Raw genomic sequence first — 6,000 nt, 5'->3', positions numbered from 1 at the left:
TGGGGTGTGTTTGGAACATTTTGTTACCAGCCGAGTCCAAAATACAGCTGTTCCCCATCTCAGCCCAGAAAGCAGGTAGAACAAGTTTTGTGGTGCCTTTCAGATGCCTACCGGGGTACTGTAAAAACTACCAACAGAACTCGTTTCTGGCACCTTCCCCGGTGGAGTTGTGCATGGGGTGTGTTTGGAACATTTTGTCACCAGCCGAGTCCAAAATTTCAGCCGTTCCCCATGTCAGCCCAGAAAGCAGGTACAACAAGTTTTGCGGTGCCTTTCAGCTGCCTACTGGGGTACTGTAAAAACTACCAACAGAACTCGTTTCTGGCACCTTCCCCGGTGGAGTTGTGCAATGGGGTGTGTTTGGAACATTTTGTCAGCAGCCGAGTCCAAAATTCAGCTGATCCCCATCTCAGCCCAGAAAGCAGGTAGAAAAACTTTTGTGGTGCCTTTCAGCTGCCTACTGGGGTACTGTAAAAAACTACCAACAGAACTCGTTTCTGGCACCTTCCCCGGTGGAGTTGTGCATGGGGTGTGTTTGGAATATTTTGTCACCAGCCGAGTCCAAAATTCAGCGATTCTCCATCTCAGCCCAGAAAGCAGGTAGAACAAGTTTTGTGGTGCCTTTCTCTTGCCTACCGGGGTAGTGTAAAAACTACCAACAGAACTCGTTTCTGGCACCTTTGCCAGTGAAGGTGTACATGGGGTGTGTTTGGAACATTTTGTCACCAGCCGAGTCCAAAACTCAGCGATTCTCCTTCTCAGCCCAGAAAGCAGGTAGAACAAGTTTTGTGGTGCCTTTCAGCTGCCTACCGGGGTAGTGTAAAAAACTACCAACAGAACTCGTTTCTGGCACCTTCCCCGGTGGAGTTGTGCATGGGGTGTGTTTGGAACATTTTGTCACCAGCCGAGTCCAAAATTCAGCTGTTCCCCATCTCAGCCCAGAAAGCAGGTAGAAAAACTTTTTGTGGTGCCTTTCAGCTGCCTACCGGGGTAGTGTAAAAACTACCAACAGAACTCGTTTCTGGCACCTTCCCCGGTGGAGTTGTGCATTGGGGTGTGTTTGGAATATTTTGTCACCAGCCGAGGCCAAAATTCAGCGATTCTCCATCTCAGCCCAGAAAGCAGGTAGAACAAGTTTTCTGGTGCCTTTCAGCTGCCTACCGGGGTAGTGTAAAAACTACCAACAGAACTCGTTTCTGGCACCTTCCCCGGTGGAGTTGTGCATGGGGTGTGTTTTGGAACATTTTGTCACCAGCCGAGGCCAAAATTCAGCCGTTCCCCATCTCAGCCCAGAAAGCAGGTACAACAAGTTTTGTGGTGCCTTTCAGCTGCCTACCGGGGTAGTGTAAAAACTACCAACAGAACTCGTTTCTGGCACCTTCCTCGGTGGAGTTGTGCATGGGGTGTGTTTGGAACATTTTGTCACCAGCCGAGTCCAAAATTCAGCTGTTCCCCATCTCAGCCCAGAAAGCAGGTAGAAAAAACTTTTTGTGGTGCCTTTCAGCTGCCTACCGGGGTAGTGTAAAAAACTACCAACAGAACTCGTTTCTGGCACCTTCCCCGGTGGAGCTGTGCATGGGGTGTGTTTGGAACATTTTGTTACCAGCCGAGTCCAAAATACAGCCGTTCTCCATCTCAGCCCAGAAAGCAGGTAGAAAAACTTTTGTGGTGCCTTTCAGCTGCCTACCGGGGTAGTGTAAAAACTACCAACAGAACTCATTTCTGGCACCTTCCCCGGTGGAGTTGTGCATGGGGTGTGTTTGGAACATTTTGTCACAAGCCGAGTCCAAAATTCAGCCGTTCCTCATCTCAGCCCAGAAAGCAGGTAGAACAAGTTTCGTGGTGCCTTTCAGCTGCCTACCGGGGTAGTGTAAAAACTACCAACAGAACTCATTACTGGCACCTTCCCCGGTGGAGTTGTGCATGGGGTGTGTTTGGAACATTTTGTCACCAGCCGAGTCCAAAACTCAGCTGTTCCCCATCTCAGCCCAGAAAGCAGGTAGAAAAACTTTTGTGGTGCCTTTCAAGCTGCCTACCGGGGTAGTGTAAAAACTACCAACAGAACTCGTTTCTGGCACCTTTGCCGGTGGAGTTGTGCATGGGGGTGTGTTTGGAACATTTTGTCAGCAGCCGAGTCCAAAAACTCAGCTGTTCCCCATCTCAGCCCAGAAAGCTGGTAGAAAAACTTTTGTTGTGCCTTTCTCTTGCCTACCGGGGTAGTGTAAAAACTACCAACAGAACTCGTTTCTGGCACCTTCCCCGGTGGAGTTGTGCATGGGGTGTGTTTGGAACATTTTGTCACCAGCCGAGTCCAAAATTCAGCGATTCTCCTTCTCAGCCCAGAAAGCAGGTAAGAACAAGTTTTGTGGTGCCTTTCTCTTGCCTACCGGGGTAGTGTAAAAACTACCAACAGAACTCGTTTCTGGCACCTTCCCCGGAGGAGTTGTGCATGGGGTGTGTTTGGAACATTTTGTCAGCAGCCGAGTCCAAAACTCAGCTGTTCCCCATCTCAGCCCAGAAAGCAGGTAGAAAAACTTTTGTGGTGCCTTTCAGCTGCCTACCGGGGTAGTGTAAAAACTACCAACAGAACTCGTTTCTGGCACCTTCCCGGTGGAGCTGTGCATGGGGTGTGTTTGGAACATTTTGTTACCAGCCGAGTCCAAAATACAGCTGTTCCCCATCTCAGCCCAGAAAGCAGATAGAACCGGTTTTGTGGTGCCTTTCAGCTGCCTACCGGGGTAGTGTAAAAACTACCAACAGAACTCGTTTCTGGCACCTTCCCCGGTGGAGTTGTGCATGGGGTGTGTTTGGAACATTTTGTCACCAGCCGAGTCCAAAATTCAGCCCGTTCCCCATCTCAGCCCAGAAAGCAGGTACAACAAGTTTTGCGGTGCCTTTCAGCTGCCTACCCGGGGTACTGTAAAAACTACCAACAGAACTCGTTTCTGGCACCTTCCCCGGTGGAGTTGTGCATGGGGGTGTGTTTGGAACATTTTGTCAGCAGCCGAGTCCAAAACTCAGCTGTTCCCCATCTCAGCCCAGAAAGCAGGTAGAAAAACTTTTGTGGTGCCTTTCAGCTGCCTACTGGGGTACTGTAAAAACTACCAACAGAACTCGTTTCTGGCACCTTCCCCGGTGGAGTTGTGCATGGGGTGTGTTTGGAATATTTTGTCACCAGCCGAGTCCAAAATTCAGCTGTTCCCCATCTCAGCCCAGAAAGCAGGTAGAAAAACTTTTGTGATGCCTTTCAGCTGCCTACCGGGGTAGTGTAAAAACTACCAACAGAACTCGTTTCTGGGCACCTTTGCCAGTGAAGGTGTGCATGGGGTGTGTTTGGAACATTTTGTCACCAGCCGGAGTCCAAAACTCAGCTGTTCCCCATCTCAGCCCAGAAAGCAGGTAGAAACAAGTTTTCTGGTGCCTTTCAGCTGCCTACCGGGGTAGTGTAAAAACTACCAAGAGAACTCGTTTCTGGCACCTTCCCCGGTGGAGTTGTGCATGGGGTGTGTTTGGAACATTTTGTCACCAGCCGAGTCCAAAATTCAGCTGTTCCCCATCTCAGCCCAGAAAGCAGGTAGAAAAACTTTTGTGGTGCCTTTCAGCTGCCTACCGGGGTAGTGTAAAAACTACCAACAGAACTCGTTTCTGGCACCTTCCCCGGTGGAGCTGTGCATGGGGTGTGTTTGGAACATTTTGTTACCAGCCGAGTCCAAAATACAGCCGTTCCCCATCTCAGCCCAGAAAGCAGGTAGAACAAGTTTTGTGGTACCTTTCAGCTGCCTACCGGGGTAGTGTAAAAACTACGAACAGAACTCGTTTCTGGCACCTTCCTCGGTGGAGTTGTGCATGGGGTGTGTTTGGAACATTTTGTCACCAGCCGAGTCCAAAATTCAGCCGTTCCCCATGTCAGCCCAGAAAGAAGGTAGAACAAGTTTTGCGGTGCCTTTCAGCTGCCTACCGGGGTACTGTAAAAACTACCAACAGAACTCGTTTCTGGCACCTTCCCCGGTGGAGTTGTGCATGGGGTGTGTTTGGAACATTTTGTCAGCAGCCGAGTCCAAAATTCAGCTGATCCCCATCTCAGCCCAGAAAGCAGGTAGAACAAGTTTTGTGGTGCCTTTCAGCTGCCTACTGGGGTACTGTAAAAACTACCAACAGAACTCGTTTCTGGCACCTTCCCCGGTGGAGTTGTGCATGGGGTGTGTTTGGAATATTTTGTCACCAGCCGAGGCCAAAATTCAGCGATTCTCCATCTCAGCCCAGAAAGCAGGTAGAACAAGTTTTCTGGTGCCTTTCAGCTGCCTACCGGGGTAGTGTAAAAACTACCAACAGAACTCGTTTCTGGCACCTTCCCCGGTGGAGTTGTGCATGGGGTGTGTTTGGAACATTTTGTTACCAGCCGAGTCCAAAATTAAGCCGTTCCTCATCTCAGCCCAGAAAGCAGGTAGAACAAGTTTAGTGGTGCCTTTCAGCTGCCTACCGGGGTAGTGTAAAAACTACCAACAGAACTCGTTTCTGGCACCTTCCCCGGTGGAGTTGTGCATGGGGTGTGTTTGGAACATTTTGTCAGCAGCCGAGTCCAAAATTCAGCTGTTCCCCATCTCAGCCCAGAAAGCAGGTAGAAAAACTTTTGTGGTGCCTTTCAGCTGCCTACCGGGGTAGTGTAAAAACTACCAAGAGAACTCGTTTCTGGCACCTTCCCCGGTGGAGGTGTGCATGGGGTGTGTTTGGAACATTTTGTCAGCAGCCGAGTCCAAAATTCAGCCGTTCCCCATCTCAGCCCAGAAAGCAGGTAGAACAAGTTTTCTGGTGCCTTTCAGCTGCCTACCGGGGTAGTGTAAAAACTACCAACAGAACTCGTTTCTGGCACCTTCCCCGGTGGAGTTGTGCATGGGGGTGTGTTTGGAACATTTTGTCAGCAGCCGAGTCCAAAACTCAGCTGTTCCCCATCTCAGCCCAGAAAGCTGGTAGAAAAACTTTTGTGGTGCCTTTCAGCTGCCTACCGGGGTAGTGTAAAAACTACCAACAGAACTCGTTTCTGGCACCTTCCCCGGTGGAGTTGTGCATGGGGTGTGTTTGGAACATTTTTTCACCAGCCGAGTCCAAAATTCAGCCGTTCCCCATCTCAGCCCAGAAAGCAGGTAGAACAAATTTTGTGGTGCCTTTCAGCTGCCTACCGGGGTACTGTAAAAACTACCAACAGAACTCGTTTCTGGCACCTTCCCCGGTGAAGGTGTGCATGGGGTGTGTTTGGAACATTTTGTCACCAGCCGAGTCCAAAATTCAGCCGTTCCTCATCTCAGCCCAGAAAGCAGGTAGAACAAGTTTTGTGGTGCCTTTCAGCTGCCTACCGGGGTACTGTAAAAACTACCAACAGAACTCGTTTCTGGCACCTTCCCCGGTGGAGTTGTGCATGGGGTGTGTTTGGAACATTTTGTCACCAGCCGAGTCCAAAACTCAGCTGTTCCCCATCTCAGCCCAGAAAGCAGGTAGAACAAGTTTAGTGGTGCCTTTCAGCTGCCTACCGGGGTAGTGTAAAAACTACCAACAGAACTCGTTTCTGGCACCTTCCTCGGTGGAGTTGTGCATGGGGTGTGTTTGGAACATTTTGTCACCAGCCGAGTCCAAAACTCAGCTGTTCCCCATATCAGCCCAGAAAGCAGGTAGAAAAACTTTTGTGGTGCCTTTCAGCTGCCTACCGGGGTAGTGTAAAAACTACCAACAGAACTCGTTTCTGGCACCTTCCCCGGTGGAGGTGTGCATGGGGTGTGTTTGGAACATTTTTTCACCAGCCGAGTTCAAAATTCAGCCGTTCCCCGTCTCAGCCCAGAAAGCAGGTAGAACAAGTTTTGTGGTGCCTTTCAGCTGCCTACCGGGGTAGTGTAAAAACTACCAACAGAACTCGTTTCTGGCACCTTCCTCGGTGGAGTTGTGCATGGGGTGTGTTTGGAACATTTTGTCACCAGCCGAGTCCAAAATTCAGCTGTTCCCCATCTCAGC

Source organism: Falco biarmicus, unplaced genomic scaffold, assembly GCF_023638135.1.
Source record: "Falco biarmicus isolate bFalBia1 unplaced genomic scaffold, bFalBia1.pri scaffold_27, whole genome shotgun sequence".
NCBI classification, from domain to species: Eukaryota; Metazoa; Chordata; class Aves; order Falconiformes; family Falconidae; genus Falco; species Falco biarmicus.
The sequence above is the reverse complement of the archived record's forward strand: the minus strand, read 5'-3'. Positions refer to the sequence as shown.